General features: G+C 40.2%; 2 protein-coding genes across 2 annotated transcripts in view; one reads left to right on the forward strand and one right to left on the reverse strand.

Annotated features, from left to right (window-relative positions):
- Window positions 1-3552, forward strand: part of LOC131510957 (uncharacterized) — an 84880-nt gene extending 81328 nt beyond the window's left edge. The window contains exon 5 of the transcript XR_009261263.1: window positions 2345-3552. The gene's annotated coding sequence lies outside the window, so the exon portion shown is untranslated. The remainder of the gene's footprint in view (window positions 1-2344) is intronic.
- The window catches only part of MKLN1 (muskelin 1), a 370372-nt gene that overhangs the window by 265369 nt on the left and 97105 nt on the right, over window positions 1-7898 (reverse strand). The gene's annotated exons all lie outside the window — the stretch shown is intronic.

Below are 7898 nucleotides of genomic sequence, written 5' to 3' on the forward strand. Positions count from 1 at the left end.
TTCCCTGTGGAAGCTGCTGAAGAGTTCTTTATCATACTTGGTGCAGCCTACCAAGGGCTGCCTTGACCATTTCTCAATGTATATGAACTGGTCTGTTTTGCATAAAGAAGCCCAGTAGAATGGATATCAGCAAGGAGAGGAGAATGCTACCTAGGTTTGAAGCTTTGAAGGACCATGGAACTCCCTTTTGGTGGAAATGTGTCTTTCTAAGCTTAAGTCACTCTTAGCCATTGTTGTCTTACTAATGGTCTTTCACAATTCACCTGTTTGTAAGGTGCAAAAAACGTGTATATATGTGTCTCTGTATTTTTTTCTCAATCATGCTTTTTTATTTCACATGGGGTTGTAGGATTATCCTTTAGCCTTTAGTTAATTCTTTAATATGATTTCCTATGGCAGCTTGGTATTCCATTTCCTTATTATGTCATTTGATCCACCCTTTGCTGAACTAATAAGAATGCTTATATTTATATAACTTGGCATAAATTATTATGCTTTTCTGAACACTTCACTGGGATAAATTAGCAGAATAAAGTTACTGGCTCATAATGTTATGAACATCTTTAGAGTTTTTTTTAAAAAAAATTTTTTTTTCAACGTTTTTTATTTATTTTTGGGACAGAGAGAGACAGAGCATGAACGGGTGAGGGGCAGAGAGAGAGGGAGACACAGAATCGGAAACAGGCTCCAGGCTCCGAGCCATCAGCCCAGAGTCTGACGCGGGGCTCGAACTCACAGACCGCGAGATCGTGACCTGGCTGAAGTCGGACGCTTAACCGACTGCGCCACACAGGCGCCCCTAGAGTTTTAATATATTTCCAGATTTGCCTTCAGAAAGGTTTGGCCATCTGATAACTCTTCCAGAAATTTATCAGTGTTCCTCTTTCCATGTACTTTTGTCAGTACTAGATACTATTTTATCTCCACTCATTTTTGAGGGTATTTTAAAATGTTTTATTTATTTGGTTGTTATCAAGGCCTCTTTCTATGATTTTAATGCATGTCTTTTGTGAATTTTTCCATCGAAATATTTGCCATTTAATTATTGACTTGTAATAGGTCTTTGTATATTAAGGAAGCATACCTCTCCCCTCAATTTTTTATTAGTCTTTTAACTTTATTTATAGTGGCCACCTTTGTTTTTCATCTCTAAAGATAATACCAGTCACAATCAATTCACATGGCCAATGAGGAGACCAAATATGAAATTATTTGTGAAAATGCTATAAAACATAAAGGATTTTTATCATATACTTCTAGGGTTGATGCTACCCAGAAATTGAGATTATTTATTGGCCTACAAGTCTAAAATGAATTTGTAGGTAATTAAACTTCTATTCTCGGCTCTGACGGTACCTTACAAAACAAGAAATTAATTTAAATCTTTTGTACCATAGTTATTAAGAATGTTATAAAAAATAAACAATGATGTCAGATATAAAAGTGCTCTGAGACTTTTCGATGGTTCTACATAAAACCAAGTTGTTGCATTATTACTCTTTTACTTTCTTTTCAAAAATCTAATTAATCCAGTACAGGTGCATTATAACAGGAAAGGCACTATATTGATCACTTCTGTTACTTTAGGCTCATCAGTTATGCCCTGCTCACCTTCCCAGATAGTCCTTTCCTCAAGCCTTTCTTTACTTGAAAACAAAAAGAGATCCATCAGTGAAAAACTCTTCTCCAATAGAAAGAAATGGTTTCTTTCTTTCTTTCTTTCTTTCTTTCTTTCTTTCTTTCTTAGCAGGCTCCATGCCCACTGTGGGGCTGGAACTCACAACTCTGAGATCAAGTCACATGCTCCACTAACTGAGCCAGACAGGTGCCCAGAAGTGTTTTTCTTAATTGCATAGTTTTATAATTAACTAAGTAATATTAGTAACAATATTTATTATTTTTTTTTTATTATTTTTTATTTTTAGTAACAATATTTAAAGGCATGCGTGGACAAGTCTTGCTCCCAGTGATAAATCTATCCTCCCTCTGGCCCCACCCTACTCCCTATGGCTTCTTTGTATTCTTCCCGTGTTTCTTCATATGTATGCAAGCAGGTACAAATACATATTATCACTCTAATTCCTCTTTTCATTCACAAAAGTAGCATACTATATACATTGTTCTCTACTTTGCTTTTTTAAACTAAACAATATATCTTCAACAGAAGACCTTCAATAGGAAGATATTTAATGTAAACAAGAGACATGATGACATTGGCATTAAACAAGAAAGTTTTAAAATTCCTGTGTCAGTCCTGTCACCGTAATTATAGAAGCTTAGAGCTGGATACTGTGGTAAAAGCTTTGCTGGGTCAGTCATCAAACCTGTTCCTCTTTTTCTTCAGCACAGGACTGCATTTGAAACTTCCCTTGCTGTTGGGTGTGACCATATGACTGGATAGAAAAAAATGTGAGCAGAGCTTATGTGCACCACTTCTAGGTCCAGCCTATAAGGATCTCTCCACGCAATCCTCTATGTTCTTTCCCTGTCAGCAGGATGTCAACACCTACAGTAACCTCATAAGCCACACACTGAAGATGGCATTACAAGATGGAAGGGCCTGGTTCCTTGAACAACACTTGGAAGAGAGCCACCCACCGTGAGCACCCATTTTGGATGTTTTATAAGTGAGAAATAAATTTCCTGTCATGTTAATAGTGCAGTAAATATGGGGCAGCTGGGTGGCTCAGTTGGTTAAGTGTCCAACTTCAGTTCAGGTCATGATCTCGTGGTCTGTGAGTTCAAGCCCTGCACTGGGCTCTGTGCTGATGGCTCAGAGCCTGGATCCTGCTTCACATTCTGTGTCTCCCTCTCTCTCTGCTCCTCCCCCACTCACACTCTGTCTCTCTGTCTCTCAAACATAAATAAAACATTTTTTAAAGACTTAAAATACTGCAGCAAATATTATCTTAATTAGCTTAGATAACCACCTCAAATCTCCTCTAGTCCAATGACTGGCATATGGCAGTTGCTCAATAAATGTGTCTGGATAAATGAGTGAATATTTAAACACCTCTGGAGATAAAGAATTAATTCACTGCCCTATCGGTCCATTTAATACATTTCAATCAGCTGGAATTATTGGAAAATTATTTATATGGCGCTAAAACCCATTACCTTTAATTTGTACTCAAGACTGCCCTTCCCAGTCATTCAAAATTAAGTCTGAACTCTTTTCAAGGCAGCCCTTCAATTATTTTATACTTCCTCTCATTCCCTCCATGACAAACCTCTGGTCTCCAAGCTAAATAGCTTAATGTTTTTAATTGTTCTTATTATGTTATAGTTACTAAAACTCTTATCACCATCTTTACCCCCTTCTGGGCACTTTTGGGTTTGTCATTGTTTCCCATCCAATGGGTACTCAGAACAGAATGTCATACTCTTGGCAGACACTGACCAGCCCTGGAGGGTACCAGTTGCCTTTCCTAGTCAGGACTCCATACTTCAATTAAAACAGCTTAATATTTTAGTCTTAGAGGTGGTCATATCACCTGTTGACTCATTTTGAGCTTGGTCAACCTTTCTACTTCTCTCTCCTCTGCACCCCACATACACCATAATTTATTTATTTATTTATTTATTTTTATTATTATTATTATTTTTAGTGTTTATTTATTATTGACAGAGAGAGAGAGACAGAGCATGAGTGGGAGAGGAGCAGAGAGAGAGGGAGACACAGAATCCGAAGCAGGCTCCAGGCTCTGAACTGTCAGCCCAGAGCCTGATGTGGGGCTCGAACTCACAGACAGCAAGATCATGACCTGAGCCAAAGTCGGACACTCAACCGACCGAGCCACCCAGGTGCCCCTACACCATAATTTATTATATGACCTTAGACAAATCATTTCACTTCTTCTCTAGGACTAATTTCTCATGAGAAAAGTGAGGTGGTTGGAGCAGATGATTTCTGAGTTATTTATCCCCCTGCCCATCTTAATATTCTTTGGGTCTAAAATAGGAAGTTCTGAGAGCTCACATAGTATGTACCTTTTTTTAAAATTGTTTTTAATGTTTATTTATTTTTGGGAGAGACAGAGATAGAGTGATAGTGGGGGAGGGGCAGAGAGAGAGGGAGATAGAGACCCCAAAGCAGGCTCCAGTCTCTGAGCTGTCAGCACAGAGCCCAACGCAGGGCTCGAACTCACGCACTGTGAGATCATGACCTGAGCTGAAGTTGGATGCTTAACCAACTGAGCCACCTGGGCGCCCCTGTATGTACCTTTTTATGTAGAATCCTTCACCTATAGCAGTATGAAAGTATAAATTTGCCTGGAAACATTAAACTCATCAAACAACATGAAACCGCACAGGTAATTTTTCTCAGCTTCCATTCACAGATATGTGGACAACATGTGGGAAATTGTATCTATACAACTAAGGCCAACGACCTATGCCAAACTATGGTAGTCAAGGAGGGAAAAAAAAAAAACACAGGCAAAAAAAAAAAAAAAAAGAAGAAGAAGAAAATAAAACAAGCAGTGAGAGCATGAGGGGAATCAGGGTGTGGTTTTCTCTGAAGGAATACTCCATCCATCACTTTGTTAACCCAAGGGACAATGACCATGAAAAAGAGGATACACATTTCACTCAGCAGAAAACCTGGTTTGATATTTTGTCAATTTCCTCATCTCATTTCACACATCATCCAAACATGCCAAAACCCAAAACAAAACAAAACAAAAAACCACTCAACCACTCAATGGGCAAATAAATGTATGTGCTGTGGGCGGAAATCAAACCATGTCTCCATAACCCTTGCCCTTGGTTAGTTTCTTATAAAGCAGACATCTTCCATGATTTTAGCTGATTAATTCCTCCTGGTATTTCTGCATGACTGTCCTCCATCCATGCCACAGAGGCTGGATCCACTTTCCAGGCTAGACTGAGATTCTACGCATTATTATTTGACCTCTTTTGAAAAACTCATTGCCAGCTTTATAACCCGATCTGGGCACACCCCCCATTGGGGCCTGCATTTCCTGTGGATGATGCGTTGGTTTCCTAGGTGACAGTGGGAAGGAATAGACCTGTTAGCTGGTGGCTTCTGACTCACACTCTCTGCAATGGACGTCACAGAATCGTGGCTGAACAAGTGGATGCTGAGAAAAACATGTGCTCCAGGGAGCAGCGGGGCACTAATGGTTAAAACCATCCCATTGTACCAGCTCTCTCTCCCACTAAGCAAGCCAACAGACTGACATGATATCAGATCTGAAAAAAAAAAGCAACAGATTTGGAACCTCTCTGAACTCCCAGTCGTATAGAAGTGCACAGTGGAGTCCTAGTTACAACACCAATATTTTGTTCCTTTCCTTGTTTAGAATTTCCTTTTTTTTCTGGAGTGTGAAAGTACCAGGATTCTCTAATGAAATGTCAGATGGAGGCTGAAGAGCAGGAAGTAGAGACAAACCAAAAACTCACCAAAAGCCTGTTTACTAAGATGACAGCTCTTTTTTTTTTAATTTATTTTTGAGAGAGAGAGAGAAGGGGGGGAGAGAGAGACGGAGCGTGAGCGGGGGAGGGGCAGAAAGAGAGGGAGACACAGAATCCGAAGCAGGTTCCAGGCTCTGAGCTGTCAGCACAGAGCTCGACGCAGGGCTCATACTCATGAGTCACAAGATCATGACCAAAGCCAAAGTCGGACACCTGACTGAGCCACCCAGGCACTCCAAAGGTGACAGCTTCTTTTGATCTTTCACACTTGCTCCCTGAGAGGAGAAGGTTAACTCACAGTGGGCTAACCAATTATCAGAGTCCAGGATGAAAAATACATTCTGTTGTGAAATTAATCTTCAGAAAAGCTGGATTTCATGAAGTCTAGACACACACACACACACACACACACACACTCACACACACAGTGAGGGGGGTGGAGAGAGAGAGATTAACTTTCTAGCTACCTCTTTTTCTATCAGCTGAACCCAGCAACGTATAAGTCAGGGAAGACTGCCTGGAATAAAACACACGGAAGAGTTCCTTTGTCCTATAAATCTGAACTACTAAAGACTGAATGGATTCTTTAGATTCTTGAATTCCTTAAATGACCAACAAACCTAAAGGTTCTCTACTGGAGATAATGCATCTTGTTTTCCACGGAGCCTTAAGGGATGCTTTAAATAGCATCAGCAAGCATCCGAATGAATTAGACAGCAAATGTAGGTTAGCTTTATTTAGACAGATAAAGACAAGCAGAGAAAGTTGTCTGGTTCAAGGGCAGTGCAGCCTGACAGGACAGCATTTCTCAGAGGAGGGGAAATTGCTTTGGGAGAGTCAGAGGTATTTTGGGCAGAGAGCAAAGTTCCTTGGATCACCAGGGGAAGCAATGCTAAGTTCTTCAGTACAGAGGAGCAGGAATTAAGAGTGGCCTGCCACTCATTGAAGGAAAGATCTATAGATTTAAAATGTAAAACAGAACTCAGCATCCCTAAGTTCACATATGCATCCTCTTTTCTCTCTCGCATTCCTTGGGAGCACCATCAGAAAGGACACACTTCCCAGAACATGAGCTAAGGCAGGGAGTTTATCAGACTCCTCTGGAATGGGACTCGGCATCCCCAGCAAGTTCTGCTTCAGGAAGTATGTCCAGATGGAGGGCCCCTGGAGATGGGGGAGCCCAGAAAGCAGGGACACTGGCAAATACGAGGGCATCCACTCATCAGACAAAACTGTAGGTGCCTGGAAAAAAGGTGCAGTGCATGAATTTGGTTTACTTTTTTCTCCTTTTTCCCCCCATCCCTTGAATTATTTTCTGAAAACAAACTCCTTATAAAAAGCAGTGGGTCTAGAAAAATGTGTACAACTTTCCGGTTTCATTTGTTTTTACTGTGATATTTACGGTTTCTTGTCTTTCTAACTTTTTGCTAACTTTCCGCCTCAGCGGGCCAAAGTCAAGTGATATTTGATGTCAGCTTGTAGCCCTATCAGTAATTTGTTTTAAAAATAAAAAACAATTTCAATCCATTATGATGTTCCAAATGTAGCACTGAATTTAGACTTGTAAAAATATCTTCAGAAAAATCTAAAAATTTAGATTTGCATAGATTTCCATTTCCTCCAAATCTAATTTTTATATGTTTCCTTTTTTAAGGGTCTCGTAACTTCTGAAACTTATACATCTTTAAATGTCGCCAAGGCAGGTATAGCAGAGGGAAATACTATGTTATAACCCTGTCATGAAGCAGAATTTAAGCTTCATTGTGAATTAGGCATGTATTCCACTTTCTTTGTACTTACCATTCAATAATTCACTTCCTTCCTCCCTCCCTCCCTTCCTCCCCTCCTTCGTTCCTTCCACAGTTATTTACTGAGAGCCTACCCTACACAAACAGTGAGCATCAGACTTACTTGCTCCCTTTCTCCATTACTGGGGGATTCTCTCCCTAATCATTGCCTCTCCCCTCTGTCTACCCCAAGCCCATTCACTACTTACCTGGTAAACTAGCATATGGACTAATAATGTGTTCGATTGGGAACTACTGTTTTGCACTCTTACCAAAGCACACAAAACTTCTCTAATTCACTGCCCCAAACTCATTATACTTTTAGCCATTTGTAAAACTGACAAATCAGTTAATCATTTGAATTCTAAGAAGGAGGTGGAAAGCCAATTCCTGTGACTGCATTTGTAAAGTAGTAAAGTCAAAAGACTCATATGAGACCTGGTACCATGCTTATTCCAGTGTTATACTAACTTTTTTTTTTTAATGTTCATTTATTTTTGAGAGGGAGACAGAGTGAGCAGGGGAGGAGCAGAGAAAGAGGGAGACACAGAATTGGAAGCAGACGCCAGGCTCTGAGCTGTCAGCATGGAGCCTGACATGGGGCTTGAACTCATGAACTGTGAGATCATGACCCGAGCCAAAGTCGGATGCTTAACCCACTGAGTCACCCAGGTG

This window comes from Neofelis nebulosa, chromosome 4 (genome assembly GCF_028018385.1).
Source record: "Neofelis nebulosa isolate mNeoNeb1 chromosome 4, mNeoNeb1.pri, whole genome shotgun sequence".
Classification (NCBI taxonomy): Eukaryota; Metazoa; Chordata; class Mammalia; order Carnivora; family Felidae; genus Neofelis; species Neofelis nebulosa.